The following is a 16,982-nucleotide window of genomic DNA, read 5'->3' as shown; positions in this document are numbered from 1 at the left end:
TTGCAGCGGCTTAGGGAGGTTGTGATTTGGAAACTATAAGTCACTTCACGAACCAGCTCATCCCATGATCCTCTTCTTCTTGGAGATAGGGGACTAGTGAGGTGCAAAAAGGTTTGGTCCTGTTCCAATGGGCTATTCAGTATCATTTTGACAGTGTTAGTGGATTGGGAACTGGATGGCTCTTATGGTCTCTTCCATCTCTATGATTCTATGGTTCTATATTGGGAAGGAGGCCAAGGCTTGTTTTTGCTGCTCTAGAGAGTAGGACATAATGGAGGGCGGGATTCAAACTACAGGGATTCAAAAGATTCCTCTCAAATATTAGAAAAAACTTCCTGATGGTTAGAGATGTGGCATCTGCTGCCTGAGAGTCCAGCAGAGTCTCCTTCTATGGAGGCTTTTGAGCAGAGGCTGGATGACCATCTGTTAGAAAGGCTTGGATTGGTCTCCCTACATGGTTGAAAGAGGTTGGGCAAATGTTCATTGTAAACCAGTGTGCATCATTTATTTTATTTAATATTTATTTTATTTACAGTATTACAGTGGGGCCAGACTGTGGCGCAGGCTGGAGAGCAGCCTGCTGCAATAAATCACTCCGACCATGAGGTCATGAGTTCGAGGCCAGCCCGTGGCGGGGTGAGCACCCGTCAATTAAAAATAAAATATAGCCCCTGCTCGTTGCTGACCTAGCAACCCGAAAGATAGTTGCATCTATCAAGTAGGAAATAAGGTACCACTTATAAAAAGTGGGGAGTCAAATTTAACTAATTTACGATGTTGGAATGAGGAAGTGCCATCAGAGTGGATGATGAAGCAGCTGCTCCCCCCTGTGGCCAGAATCGAACATCCACTCAGGAGAAGGTTAAATTGCCTCTGCGTCTGTCTGTCTCAGTCTCTGTTTGATGTGTTTATGGGCATTGAATGTTTGCCCTATGTGTGTATAATGTTATCCGCCCTGAGTCCCCTTCGGGGAGAGAAAGAAGGGCGGAATATAAATACTGTAAATAGATAAATAAATAAATAAATATTCCGCCTTTCTCACCCCGAAGGGGACTCAGTGCGGATCACATTGTAGACCGGGCCCGGGCTGTGGCGCAGATGGGAGAGCAAACCAGTGCAATTAACTGCAATGAATCACTCTGACCAGGAGGTCATGAGTCCAAGGCCGCTCGGAGCCTATGTTTGTTTGTCTTTGTTCTATGTTAAAAGGCATTGAATGTTTGCCTATATGTGTAATGTGATCCGCCCTGAGTCCCCTTCGGGGTGAGAAAGAAGGGCGGAATATAAATGCTGTAAATAAAATAAATAAAATAATATAGGGCAATTGTATTCGGCCTATGTGCATTATGAGCAGATGAACATTACACCCTGACATATAGAAAAGGGCAGATCCAGAATGATGGAATGCGTTGCTCTGCTCATGCCTTGTGGATGATGGGTTGCAAGTCATTACATGCAGGGAGATTGCATCTCTTCTTATCCGCTGGGCAACTGATTTCTCACCGGCTTCATCCTGGTGAGGAGGCACCTATTTTTAACACTCAGATGTTCTACCTGAACACCTGGAGGGTTTAATTCGCAAAGCTCTGCTCCCGACAAATAGCTTTGCAACAGGAATAAGCGGGGAAATGGGAGCCTCCATCTGCCTGGCGCTTTCAAACCGTCTCCTCATCCTTCTCCTCCAGGTTTTTGCAATTATGTTTTTGGCAGCTTGGCACGGAGATGTCCATCCAGTTGATCCATCCCTGGGATCTCTGCTTGCGTCCCCAAGAGGCCTCTCACAGGATTAAGAGGGCAAGAATAATCCTACCCCGTTCCACCCTTTGCTAACACCCTCCCCTCTTATTCCAATTCATTCAAGTGGGGGGAAATAGCATATCTACAGTATAGTACTGAAAATGTTGTGTATTTTGGCCCCAAACTGTTTCAAGCTCCTGTCACTCACCCCGGCTCCCAAAAATACATCCTTGAAAGGTTTCATTTTAGAGAAATTATGGCAATAATTATGTGTAAGAGAATCTCATGGTGCACCTGCATTTTACAAGGATTGAATGAAAAGTAATGCCTCCACCTTGGTAACTCCTCAAGAGATGGCAGTCCTGGTCTGCAGCAAGTACTGGCTTGTTCAGTAGACTCTCCTCTTCAGTTCCATTTGGCGGGAAGCCTTAGCATTGGATGGTTGTGTTGTTAAAGAGCGAAGTGTGGAACCCTGTGGTCAATGCGACTTAAGCAATGTGCAGTCACTGAATTCTTTTTTTAAAATTTAATAATATTTTTATTGAGAAAAGTTACAATTATATAAACATATTCTATACATTTCCCCCTCTTTTATTTACATTCACCCCTGTGCTCCCCTTCCCCAGAGCCATCTCTTCCTCTGTAGTCCCACCAAAAGTTCAATTCTTCATTTGGAGGTAAATTCCCATCTTCTTTTTCCAATAATTTTTCTAGAAATTTTCTCCAAATACTTTCAAAATCATTTTTCCCATAATCCCTTCTTTACTTTTAAATTTGATGTTAGCTTGTCATTCAGTGCCATTCGCCAAACTTCTTTATACCATTCATCAATTTGTATTTTCATTTCTCCTTTCCAATATTTTGCAATTAGTAATCTAGCTGCTGTTAATAGCATATCTATTAAATTTTTTTCCCTCTTATCTTTCTCATCATCTTTTTTAATTAAAAGTAATATTTCCACTGGATTCCTTCTAATTTTTATACTCATAATATTTTCTATTTCCCTTATGACCAAGTCCCAAAAACTTTTTACATGTTTATAATCCCACCACATATGCATGTAGGTTCCAATTTCCTGGCACCCTCGCCAACATTTTTCATTATTATTCTTATTCATAATATTTAACCACTGAATTCTTGAGAGCACAATGTGTCACCCCAAATCAGAGAATGCAAGCTGTTTATGGAGATTGTGTTGATGTGAGTCCTGTGCGTCGTTGGGCAAGTAAGTTTAAAGATGTTGAGGTGGGAACATCTGACTTGCTTGACAAACAAAGAGTTGGACGTCCTGTGACAGCAACCACCTTGTTTCACAAGCAAAAGGTGGACAGATTGATTCAGGACGATTGTCGTATCACTCAGAGAGAAATTTCAAGCATAATCGGCATTTCACAAGAATGTGTGGGTCACATGATTGCTTGGCTGGGCTATCAAAAGATCTGTGCACGATGGGTCCTGTGAGACGCCGGTTGCAGAAACAGAGTGTCGACTTCTTCCGTGATGGCATTGACTGACCGTCTGCGCAGGGTTCCATACTTCACACTTTAACAACACAACCGTTCAATGCTAAGGCTTCCCTCCAAATGAAACTGTAGAGGAGAGTCTCCTGAACAAGCCAGTACTTGCCGCAGACCAGGACTGCCATCTGTTGAGGAGTTACGAAGGTGGAGGCATTACTTTTCATTCAACCCTCGTAGAATGAATGCAGTTTGTCATCACTTTAACATCCATGGCTCAGTGCTATAGACCAGGCATGGGCAAACTTTGGCCCTCTCTCCAGGTATTTTGGACTCCAACTCCCACCATTCCTAACAGCTTCAGGCCCTTTCCTTTTCCCGCTCAAGCCTGAGTCTGTTAGGAATGGTGGGAGTTGAAGTCCAAAACACCTGGAGAGAGGGCCAAAGTTTGCTCATGCCTGGTGTAGATACACTCTATGTGAAGTCCTGAAAGCACTCATCTCTCTAGGGTTCTTCATGTCAAGGTTTCTCAACACTCAAAGAACGGTGTTTTGTGCTCAAGATGCTTCAAATACTTTCAAATACTCTTTTGTCTAATGCTAGAGGTAGATAGATTGCCCTTGAGCGGGAGCTCTCGTGGCCGATTGCACTGAATACAATTATCTCCCTCCTCTCCTTCTTTCTCACTTTGAAGGAGGCAGGTGGAAATTGCCAAAAGAAACGTAGCCCAAACACAATGGGATAAATGTCAGCTTTCAGATTTGTGAAAGTTAAGGGGGAAATATTAGAGAAACTAATGGGCAGCAGACCAACAATATGCTGGAAGGCAACCCGAATGATGAAAAGGAGGAAAGTGGATAGGTTTTGCTCAGTGAGAAGAGGTGAAGAAGGGAAAAGGTAGCCATGTTTCAATATTTAAAAGGATATTTTACAGAAGACGGGGCCGGCTTGTTTTCTGCTGCTCCACATACTAGGACACAAACCAATGGATTCAAATGGCAAGGAAAAGATTTTATGTAAACATTAGAATGAAGTTATTTACTCCAAGAGTTTTTTGACAGCAGAATAGACTTACTTGGAGGGTGGAGGACTTTGGAAGTCTCCAAAGAGAGGTTGGATGGGCATCTTTTGGTGATGCTTTAGTTATGTATTCCAGCATGGTGGACTGTTGGACTAGTGATCCCTTCTAATTCTAATTCCTATGGTCTCATGAACATAAAAGATTCTCTTTAGCCATAGAGACCTACCGTATATACTCGAACAGAAGCCAAGTTTTTCAGCCTTTATTTATGAGCTGAAAAAGCCTCCCCCGGCTTATTATCAGGTCAAGGTCAGGCTATTTCTCTCTTCTCCTCCCTTATCAGTGTGTTTTCTTTTGCAAAGCCTCCCTTGCTCTTAATCAAGGGAATGTTTTGAAAAGAGAAAGACACCCTTGCAAGTCAGGAAGAAGAAAAATATATATTCATTAATCTTATGAAAGCATTTTCCCCTGAAATATTGGTTAAACTCTCCTACAGATATATAGGCATTAACCCCTTGCAAGTTTTTGCCATCTCTATGTACCTTTATATGTGTATCTATCTACAGTAGAGTCTCACTTATCCAACACTCACTTATCCAACGTTCTGGATTATCCAACGCATTTTTGTAGTCAATGTTTTCAATACATCGTGATATTTTGGTGCTAAATTCGTAAATACAGTAACTACTACATAGCATTACTGCATATTGAACTACTTTTTCTGTCAAATTTGTGGTATAACATGATGTTTTGGTGCTTCATTTATAAAATCATAACCTAATTTGGTGTTTAATAGGCTTCTCCTTAAGCTCTCCTTATTATCCAACATATCCGCTTATCCAACGTTCTGCCGGCCCGTTTACGTTGGATAAGTGAGACTCTACTATATATACATTAATTCTATATATGAATTTTCCCTCATATGTTTACAAGTCTTTGCAAATCCTTTATACCTATAGATCCATGTACCTGTGTTTCTGTAGCCATAAATATACATTATTTTTATATATGAATTTACCCTCATATGTTTGCAAGTCTCTGCAAATATCTATATAAAGAGAGATGTCTGGATAGATAAGAATATATTCTTACCTACCTATATATAGGGCTTGCAAATATTACAGGGGGGAAATGAACACACAAATATATATAGACATGTCTAGATAGATATGAATATATATGGCTTGCAAATATTGTAGGGGGAATGCACGCGCACACATGCACACACAGCGGGGATTTGCAAACATTTCAGGGAAAATGCATATGTGAAATTAGTATCTATAATTATAGATCTATATAGTGTTCCCTCATTTATCGCTGGGGTTAGGTTCCAGGACCACCTGCAATAAGTGAAGATCCGCGAAGTAGGGACGCTATATTTATTTTAATATTTATACATTATTTTAGTAGTTATACACTATTTTAAGTCTTTATCAACCAATCGTGTGTCCTCCTTCTCCTCGTGTTGTCTCTTGGGTTCCTTTTCTTTCCCTTTGGCTTCTCCTTCCTCCCTTCCTTAGGCTGTAAATTTTAGTAGAGCTTTGCAGGAGCTATCCAAAGTGCTGAACATTGTTCTTAGGATAGACCCAGTACCTTGAAGAGCTTCTGCAAAGTCCAGACTAAAATGGTAGGGCAGCTTAACATTCTGTCCTGTTTTGTCTTTCAATAACAGCTTTAAAACAATGTGGTAAGTAAATGAAAGCTGCTTTACTTCAGCAAAACATAAAGGATAGCACACTCAGTGGTATAATGCAAAGGAAAGCAAAGTCTTAGGGCAAACACAGTTCTTAAGTCTCTAATCAATTTCCAAATCAAGTAGCAGTCTTACTTCAGACAAAGAAACAGCAATAAATTCTTAGGAGCAGTTTCCCAGATGCAGACTCTAAGCAGGCACAAGGGGAGCAAAGGCTTAGGCATTAAGAGTCAGTTTGTTATCAGCAAGAGCTGGCTGCACCTGCTTCTGCTTTATAATCCTGAGTCCCCTCACAGCTGCTAGAGCAGTTCCTAATTCCTCAGCTGCGTTTCAGGCAGCTATTCTAGCTGAACGACGTCTCTGCTCTGTTTCCTTTCGCCTCTCCTGAAATGTGGGGACTTGCAAACTCTCCTCCTCAGATTCCAATTGCCCCTGTGACTCATGAACACTTTCCTGCTCCCCTTCCTCTTCTGAAGAAGAGGAATCCCTAACAAGAAGCTTTACATACACTCATCCACGAACCATGAAAGCTATCCACTTTGTAGAAGTAGGCTTGATTGGTTTCAGTGAACCACAGAGCACTGCACATGCCAACATTTGTACTAACAGCCATTTATAGGTAAAGGTAAAGGTTTCCCCTGACGTTAAGTCCACTCGTGTCCGACTCTGGGGGTTAGTGCTCATCTCCATTACTAAGCCGAAGAGCCGGCGTTGTCCGTAGACAGCTCCAAGGTCATGTGGCCACTGGCATGACTGCATGGAGCGCCGTTACCTTCCCGCCAGAGCGGTACCTATTGATCTACTCACATTTGCATGTTTTTGAACTGCTAGGTTGGCAGAAGCTGGAGCTAACAGCGGGTGCTCACTCTGCTCCCATGATTTGAACCTGGAACCTTTTGGTCTGCAAGTTCAGCAGCTCAGTGCTTTAACCACTTCACCACCGGGACTCCTAACTGCCATTTATGGAGTGGTCTAATCTCCCCTGAAAGTAGTCTCAATCTTGATAGTCTTGAGTAGGAAAAAAAATCTCTGAATTGTCCATGAGATTATGGCTATGCATTGCCTGGATATTCGGCCTGCTTAGGATGCACCTACACTGTTGAATTAATATACATACTTTGTCCCCACAACTTTGTCCCCACAACTCTTGATTCCTTGCCTGGCCCTCTATAGAGACTGAGAGGACCACCATGAGTGAGAAGGAGGAGCTGGACCTGCCCAAGACCAAGCAGAACATGTTCACGTGGCTCACCAAGGTCCCAAAATACTTGTCCCAGCAGTGGAATAAAGCATCAGGAAGAGATGAAGTGGGAAAGCTAAGAATGGCCAAAAACCAAGCAAGAATAGAAGTATCTTTCACTTTGAATTAAGATCTTGCAAACATCGATGATATTGGTAGGAAGCCAACTTCCATCAGCGCACCCAGAGAGCATCCTTGGCTTTTGCATAGCGTGGGAGGACAGGCATTAGCCGTGTTTAAAGAGAGCTCCTTAGAGGAACTATCACTGGAAGGAAGAGTGGCCCAGTGTGCAGGATGCCGGCCTGCAGCCAGTGAAAACGATGTCAAGTTGAAAAGGCTGCAAATGGAAGAATCTTCCAAACCTGTAAGCTGGATAATACAGTTGGATAAAGCTGTAACCAAAACTACAAACCTGTGGTAAACCATCAGTAAAATATTGAGTGTGAAAAGAAGAAAAAAGATGGAAAGCGAGCACAGGCTGAAAAGCAACAAGTCCTGGGCATGCTTTTTTCAGCTTTTGAAAAGCATCAGTATTATAACATTAAAGATTTGGTTGATATAACAAAACAGCCAGTGAGAGGCTTGAAAGAAATATGAAGAGAAATAGGCATCTACAATGTTAAAAGGATGCACAAAAACACCTGGGAACTTAAACCAGAATACCAACATTATCAAGGTGAAGATAAACATGATTAACACAACTGCTGATGACACCATCAGAGAAGCTGTCGATTATGGGGACAGGAAGAACAAATGCACATTTGTCCCTTTAAGACAAAGTATAATTTTAAAATGATTTAGTAGAGAACATTCTGTATGTTTCCGAATGTTGGTTTGACAAACATTTTATAGAATGTGTTGTCAAAGGCTTTCATGGCCAGAATCACTGGGTTGCTGTGAGTTTTCCAGGCTGTATGGCTATGCTCCAGAAGCATTCTCTCCTGACGTTTCACCCACATTTATGGCAGGCATCCTCAGAGGTTGTGAGGTCTGTAGGAAACGAGGCAAGTGGGGTTTATATATCTGTGGAAAGTCCAGGGTGGGAGAAAAAACTTGTTTGTTTGGGGTAAGAGTGAATGTTGGAATTGATCACCTTGATTAGCATTGAATGGCCTTGCAGCTTCAAAGCGTGGCTGCTGCCTGCCTGGGGGCATTCATTGTTGGGAAGTGTTAGCTGGCCCTGATTGATTCTTATCTGGAATTCCTCTGTTTTCTGAACGTTTATTTACTGTCCTGATTTTAGAGTTTTTTTAATACCAGGAGCCAGATTTTGTTCATTTTCATGGTTTCCTCCTTATCCACATGCTTGTGGATTTCAGTGGCTTCTCTCTGTAGCCTGACATGGTGGTTGTCAGAGTGTTCCAGCATTTCTGTGTTCTCAAATAATAACCTGTGTCCAGGTTGGTCCATCAAGTGCTCTGCTATGGCTGACTTCTCTGTTTGAATCAGTCTGCAGTGCCTTTCATGTTCCTTGATTTGTGTTTGGGCATTGCTGCATATGTAGACTTGTTCACAGCTGCTTGGTATATGGTAGACTCCTTGAGAAGATCCCTGTTGTCTTTTGCTTGCATGATGTTTCTTTGGTGCTTAGAATTAATGTGGTTTGAGACCACCTTAATCAACATGGCTCAATGCATGGGGCCGGGCTGTGGCGCAGGCTGGTGAGCAGCCAGCTGCAGCCAGCTGCAACAAATCACTCTGACCAAGAGGTCATGAGTTCGAGGCCAGCTCGGAGCCTATGTTTGTTTCTGTCTCTGTTCTATGTTAAGGCATTGAATGTTTGCCTTATATGTGTAATGTGATCCTCCCTGAGTCCCCTTCGGGGTGAGAAGGGCAGAATATAAATACTGTAAATAAATAAATAAATGCAATGGAATCCCAGGAGTTGCAGTTTTATAACGTTTTTAGCCTTTTCTGCCAAAGATGCTGGTGTCTCACCAAACTGCAACTCCCAAGATTTCATAGTATTGGGCCATGGCAACTAAAGCAGTGTCAAACTGGATTAAAACAACCATGTAGGTGTAATAATAATAATAATAAAACTTTATTTATACCCCGCCACCATCTCCCCAATGGGGACTCGGGGCGGCTTACATGGGGCCATGCCCAAGACAATACAATATAACCATAACATAATACAATTAAATAATACATTACATAAAATAAACAGTACAACATAAGATCGAAACAGCAATATAACAAGAGCGGGCCGCATGAACACTACATTTAAAAACTAGATTAAAAATTAAAACTCTGGGTGAGAAAGGGAACAGAATAAAAACCTCGAGGGACGGGACATCAGATAGTGAACCAGGTGTAGAAGGGATGGGTGTGTTGTTTTGTGGTGTGTGCTAGGAAGGCATTACAATTCATTGTGCAATAGTACAATGGCAATAAAGCTATTATATTCTCTTAGCCAAGATGCTTGACGTTGAGCATGTGCTTAAGCACCACCAGAGTTTGCAGGATGGAAGTAAATGCTACAGAATGGGGAAATGTTGAGGATGTTGGGACAGGGATGGGGTTGATTACCATGTTTCCCCGAAAATAAGACAGTGTCTTATATTAATTTTTGCTCCCAAAGATGCTCTAGGTCTTATTTTCGGGGGATGTCTTATTTTTCCATGAAGAAGAATTCACATTGATTGCTGAACAAAAAATTGAACATTTATTATATACTCTACAGTAGTTGTCATCACAAACCACCATAACCAGACCAACTGTGAATCCTATCAAGAATTTCTTGTTACTACCATTATTTCAATGTACAACACTATGGTATGTACATTTACCGATCCTGCATGCTCTGGTGTTTTGTTTGGCGAGCATGCTTTCAAACAAAAACTTTGCTAGGTCTTACTTTCGGGGGAGGTCTTATATTTAGCAATTCAGCAAAACCTCTGCTAGGTCTTATTTTCTGGGGATGTCTTATTTTAGGGAAAACAGGGTAGATCTTTGCCAGCTTGTTGGGTTTCTCCCATTGTTCCAAGAGACTCTGGAAGTCTCACTTGTAACTGAGAAAACAGTATGAAAAGTCACAAGGACATGTTTAAAAATTAAACAGCAGGAAAGGAAAGGGCCAAGGAGGGCTAGAGAAGGCGGGAGTGAGGAAATTCCCTGAACAAATGGAACATTTCACGGAGGAACTGCAACCCTAGCCGCCTTCAGACCGCTCTCTTCTGCGGTCGAACCTTCCCGTCCCCTCAACACAAAGTAATTAATTTTTGAAATAATATATTTATATATGTATGTATATTGTTTCCTAGGCCGGCGTATGTGATTGCATTAAGGGTCAGGAGAAAGGGAAAGAGGAGGGGGGAATTCCTTGGCTTTGGGAACAAGAGAAAGAAGAAGAAGAAGAAAAGTCTTGAAATGAGACTGCTGTGAAAAGGTCGTTAGAAGCCGGAGAATGTAGATGAAGTAATGAATAATAATAACGGGGCTCGAAAGCGGTTCGGGAGATGAAGGGAACAAAACGCAGGCACAAAAGCCGCAGCCATCGGAGAGCCAGAGCCGCTGCGGACCCAAAGCGGAAAAGCAGGCGCCGGGTTGTATTTAAAGGAGAAGAACATCACATGAAATAGGAGCCTCTTCCCGAGTTCGAATCAATGCAAATCTATGCGCCCAGGCATAGAAATCCACCATCAGACGGCGAAAAGGCCCTTTCTGTGGCCTTCAATAGAGAACAATCCTTTGAAATCCTAAGGAAAAGAGAAAGCGTTCTTGGGCCAGACAAGAATCAGAGGAGGGGAGATTGGGAAGGGAGAGGGGCTTGAAATGTTCTGCAAGGAAAGAATAGGAAGCACATCGCTCTTTTGTGCAAGGGATTGTCTGCGTTGAAACTGACTTTAATTCTCCCATTAATTGAGAAACAGAGTTTCAACAATGGACATACACCTTGCACCATCCCAGTGTGGCTGCAATTGTGAAGATGGAGACGGAATCCTATATTGTTGTGCCATCACGTACTGTCAATCTATATTCAGGTGTGAAAAACCCAACCTGGAAAATTAAAAGGAATAGCCAGGTCCCACAGACACATTACGTTATAGAACACGATTTTTGTTCCTGGGTTGTAGATGTCATTTCGTAATTGGTTCTATCATAAAAACATGGAAAAAGTTCATTAAACTGCACAAACTTTGTTTCTGTGAGACGTCATGCAGCACGTTTTGCTCTAGTTATTCAGTGAATTGAGTCTCAACCAATTCAACCTAGTTTGTGACAGCCACAAAAACAAATGTTTCCGGCTTAGAAATGGAGATGAGCACCAACCCCCAGAGTCAGACACGACTGGACTTAATGTCAGGGGAAACCTTTACCTCTATCTATCTATCTATCTATCTATCTATCTATCTATCTATCTATCTATCTATCTATCTATCTATCTAAGAGTGATGGCATCACGGCGACCCACAAAACAACAAAACTACAGGCCCCCCAACCTCGAAATTTGACAACACAACCCATCATCCACGCCTCAAGGTTGATACAACAAAAAGAAAAGAAAAATAAAGTCCTAATTAGAGAGAGAGGAATAATTGCTTTTATCCAATTGCTGCCAGTTAGAAGGCTAAGCTCCTCCAACTTGGTCTCCTAGCAACCCAATAAAAAATAATAAAAAACACTAAAAAAATAATTAAAAACACTAAAAAATTAATACAACAAAATACTATAATAACAGAAAATAACTAAAAATAATACAATAAAATAATAAAATATAATAAATAAAAAGATAACTTACAATAAAATTAATAAAAAAAATACAAATAACGTCAAATAAAAATTACACAACAATTTTTAACCAATACCACCACCACTTTGCCACAGCAATGCGTGGCCGAGCACAGCTATTCTATCTATAATATTGAAGTTTTACCTTATAAAATACAGTAAATTAACATCGAAAGAGTGAGAACATTTGATTGTATAGAAAGTAGGAAAATTGAGATTAAAAAAGGATCAAAAAGGGAGAGAGAGGGGGGAAAAACCAAAAACAAAGCTAAAGTGTCCATATTTATATTAAAAAGAAAAAAAAATCTGAACAAATGGCGACATAAAAATGGAAAAGTATAGTCGAGTCTCACTTATCCAACACTCGCTTATCCAACGTTCTGGATTATCCAACGCATTTTTGTAGTCAATGTTTTCAATACATCGTGATATTTTGGTGCTAAATTCGTAAATACAGTAATTACTACATAGCATTACTGCGTATTGAACTACTTTTTCTGTCAAATTTGTTGTTAAACATTATGTTTTGGTGCTTCATTTGTAAAATCATAACCTAATTTCATGTTTAATAGGCTTTTCCTTAATCTCTCCTTATTATCCAACATATTCGCTTATCCAACGTTCTGCTGGCCCGTTTATGTTGGATAAGTGAGACTCTACTGTACTTGGCAAAGAAACACACCAAAAAGCAAAAGCAAAAAGCATTAGCACTGGCATTAAACACTTTGAAAAAAATCGCTAGGTTAGAAGCAGCTGACATTGGAAATGCTCTAACAAAGACACTCTACTCTTCTTGATGCCGTCTTGAATCGCATTGGCTTTTTCAGCCGCCGCGTCACATTGTTGGCTCACGTTCATCTTGTGGTTTAGTAAGTCTCCTAAATCCCTTTCACACGGACTCTTTTCCAGCCCTGTCCGTTGCTCAGCCAAAAGCCCACGCATCTTTCCCTTTCCGCCTGGGGACGGCGCGGCCTGCGTATGCAATCACGTCTTTTTATATTTTATTCTTTTACGAGGACATTAAAACGAAACTCCAATAAAGCATCGCAGCATTAGAGCAAGTGTAAAAGATCTACTGGGTCCCATCCAAGACACACTGGTCCTGGCCAAGGCATGATGGGTCCCGGCGGCGAGTTTGCTCCAGCCGGCTTTGCTCTCGTTTTACATCCCGTTCCGCCTGCGCCGGGTCGCGTTATGGCCGCCGTGTGCGCACTGACGCACTCGCCTCGGCGGCTCTGGGGTGTGCGAAATCTTCGCCGTGACACAAAATTAACATCTCTCCCCCAGCATCCCCGAACGTTTCTTTCCCTTCTTCATTTAATTGCTTTTAAAATGCCTCCCTTGGGTAGGTTTGCAGCTTGGTTGTTTTCTTGGGCTTTGCGCCGGGTGTTTTGTCACTTACTAAAGATCAGGCTCGCTCTCTTTCTCTCTCTGTTTCTTTTGGGTACCAACACAAAAAAAATTAAACACATCTCAATTAAGCCTAGCACTAGGAAAGTAGGCTGGGAAAAGCAAATATTTATTTTGAAGAGTCATTGAAAAAGGGGAACAAATTCCCCAGCCATATAAACAGAGGGAGATGGCCCGAGGAGAAAGGACAGGGAACAGAAATCTTGCCTTTCCAAAGCCTATAAAGTGGAAATTCAAAGCAGGAATAGGGTCAAAGGGAGGGGAAAGCAATTCGAGGTGTGCATCCATACTGCTCCAGCAGCATTCTCTCCTGACATTTCACCTGCGTCTGAGGCTAACTGTATCTTCAGAGATCTGTTGGCAGTGAAGCAAGTGGCGTGCATAATGCCCAGGGTGGGAGAAATATCCTGTGGAATAATGTCCAGGGTGGGAGAAAGAACCCTTGTCTGTTTAAAACAAGTGTGAATTAGCAAGTTTGAATAGCATTGAGTAGCCATGAAGTTGCAAAGTCAATCAGTGAGGGTATCTGCATAGAGGTAGCCTGGCCTCTGTTGCCTAGAGGCATCCTTTGTTTGGGAGGTGTTCGCTGGCACTTGATTGTTTGTTGTCTGGAGTTCCCCTGAATGTTGTTCCTCATTTGCTGAATGTTTCTGAATGTTGTTCCTTATTTGCTCTCTTGATTCTGGTGTTTTGTCATTCTGGTCACAAAATTTTGTTCATTTTCATGGTTTCCTCCTTTCTGTTGAAATTGTCCACATGCTTGTTGTGGATGTCAATGGCTTCTCTGTGTATTTTGACATAGTGGTTGTCAGAGTGGTCCAGCATTATTCTCAAATACAGTAGAGTCTCACTTATCCAACATCCACTTATCCAATGTTCTGGATTATCCAACGCATTTTTGTAATCAATGTTTTCAATTCATCGCGATATTTTGGTGCTAAATTCGCAAATACAGTAATTACTACAGAACATTGAACTACTTTTTCTGTCAAATGTGTTGTCTAATGATGTTTTGGTGCTTAATTTGTAAAATCATAACCTAATTTGATGTTTAATAGGCTTCTCCTTAATCTCTCCTTATTATCCAACATATTCGCTTATCCAACATTCTGCCGGCCTGTTTATGTTGGATAAGCGAGACTCTACTGTAGTATGCTGTGTCCAGGTTGGGTCATCAAGTGCTCTTCTACGGCTGACCTCTCTGTTTCTTTCTCCCTCCCTGGACAATATTCCACAGATATATATATACACTCCACTTGCTTCACTTCCAACAGACCTCTGGAGATTCCAGCCACAGATGCAGGTGAACCATCAGGAGGGGATGCTGCTGGAACATGGCCATACAGCCCCAAAAACTCAGAGCAACAGAGTGATTCCAGCCATGCAAGCCTTTGACCACACTCCCAAGCACCATCTCCTGTGGACGATGGGATTATGGCAAGTGGCATCCTAAGCACCCTAAACCATCCCCACTTATCCTTGTTGGGTTCGTGTGTTAACAGCGAGGGACTCCTTTGCAGGACTCCTTCCCCAAAATGGAGGGATTAGGTAATCCTGGGTCGGTTTCACAGCCATTTCCTACTGGAAACCAGAGCTCTCCGGGCGCTTGTCCTGCGCTCGCAGCCAAGGAATAATTGGACACCGGGGTCCCGTCAACACGTCCGAAATCCCAGCCGCCGCTCTGGGGACGACGTCCCGAGGAGGAGCCCGGAGGTGTTTGTGAGGAAAGGCAAAGGGGGGGAAGCAGCTCTGGCCTCTTAATGTTCCTTTTGGTTTACGGCTTCCCCCGGACTGGAGTGGGAACGGGGCTCCCTCCGCCTCCCCAAATGGGTCTCTGGGGGAAGAGGCTCGAGGCAGCTGCCTCTTTCCAGACCTGGAGGTCCTGGGCAGCATCAAAGAGCGGCAGGCCCCTTGTGCTCTCTCTTTCCCTCTCTCCCTCCTCTGCACCCCCTGGACCGGACCTCAAGGAAAGCAGATAGGAGAGGAAGGATGAGAAGTTTGTATGGCCATCCCTCGTAGTTCAAGGATGATTCTCTTCCATCTCTATTGTCTTGAGTGTGTGTCCGTAGGTGGCTGAAGAGACCAATTCTTGTTCCGCATGTTCTCCCACAGTGAGGACATCGGTTTCCATGTGGAAGGCAGTCCTGGTCAGGGTTGTCTTGATGGGCCTTCCTCTTGGCACGTTTCTCCCTTATAATAATAATCATCATCATCATCTTTATTTTTATATCCCGCCCCATCTCCTCGAAGGGACTCGGGGCGGCTCACAACAGGGACAAGCCCGAACAACAACAACATATTTAACATAAACTTAAAACATTCCAACAATACACAAAATAAAATAATGGACAAATACATTAAAATCCAAGCAGATAAAATCAGAGTAATTAAAAGCAACCCAGTGGGGACAGGTTTCATAAAGTGCTGTATCATGGAAATAAGTAGCAGTGGTAAAGTGCCATATGCTTTCAAAACAGAAAGAATTATTCTAATAACAGCTCTATTGGGCCTGTTCATTTAAACGCGCTCTGGAACAACCATGTTTTCAATTCCCGATGGAAAATGGGCAGAGAAGGAGCTAACCTGATCTCCTTAGGGAGAGAATTCTAGAGCCAGGGTTAAGCCCTCCATTCATGCCTCTTCGAACTCCGCAGCACTGCTGGTCACAGCTGACCTCCAATTAGAGCACTCAAGGGCCAGGGCTTCCCAGTTCTCAGTGACTATGCCACAGTTTTTAAGGTTGGCTTTAAGCCCATCTTTAAATCTCTTTTCCTGCCCACCAACATTCCGTTTCCCGTTCTTGAGTTCGAAGTAGAGGAGCTGCTTTGGGAGACGGTGATCGGGCATTCGGACAACGTGGCCAGTCCAGCGGAGTTGATGGTGTGGGAGCATTGCTTCAATGCTGGTGGTCTTTGCTTCTTCCAGCATGCTGACATTTGTCCGCCTGTCTTCCCAAGAGATTTGTAGGATTTTCCTGAGGCAACGCTGATGGAATCACTCCAGGAGTTGAGTGTGATGTCTGTAGACCATCCATGTTTCGCAGGCGTAGAGCAGGGTCGGGAGGACAATGGCTTTGTAAACAAGCACCTTGGTCTCTCTACGGATGTCCAGATCCTCAAACACTCTCTGCTTCATTCGGAAGAATGTAGCACTCGCAGAGCTCAGGCGGTGTTGTATTTCAGTGTCAGTGTTGAGTTTTGTGGAGAGGTGGCTGCCAAGGGAGCGGAAATGGTCAATGTTTTCTAATGTTACACAATTAAGCCGTATTCCTGGCAGTGCAGAAGAGCACTTTGGTTTTCTCGATGTTCAGTGAGAGGCCGAGCTTCTCGTATGCTTCTGCGAAGGTGTTGAGCGTGGCTTGTAGGTCTTCTTCTGAGTGCGCACAGACTACGTTGTCATCGGCATATTGGAGTTCTATAACAGATGTTGTGGTGACCTTGGTTTTGGCTTTCAGTCTGCTGTGGTTAAATAGCTTGCCATCTGTCTGATAGATGATTTCCACTCTGGTGGGAAGCTTCCCATCAATAAGGTGAAGTATCATAGCATATTTCGTAGTTCGTATGGAGTCGTTGCTTGGGCATTGGACTGTGGCTTTACTGATGGGAAATGCAACTGGTGTGGATAGGAATCAGAGGCCAGCTTCAGTGCTAATGCTCAGTAGCAAAGCTGTGCCGCCAAAGATGCATTGCT

General features: G+C 42.7%; 1 protein-coding gene and 1 pseudogene across 6 annotated transcripts in view; both read left to right on the top strand.

The window, feature by feature from the left end:
* The window catches only part of cntfr (ciliary neurotrophic factor receptor), a 645,331-nt gene that overhangs the window by 383,113 nt on the left and 245,236 nt on the right, over positions 1-16,982 (top strand). The window lies entirely within an intron of this gene.
* On the top strand, positions 6,750-16,784 carry LOC134296804 (general transcription factor IIF subunit 2-like; annotated as a pseudogene).

Source organism: Anolis carolinensis, chromosome 2, assembly GCF_035594765.1.
Source record: "Anolis carolinensis isolate JA03-04 chromosome 2, rAnoCar3.1.pri, whole genome shotgun sequence".
NCBI classification, from domain to species: Eukaryota; Metazoa; Chordata; class Lepidosauria; order Squamata; family Dactyloidae; genus Anolis; species Anolis carolinensis.
Note: the sequence above shows the minus strand (reverse complement) of the source record. Positions and strands in the feature narration are given on the sequence as shown.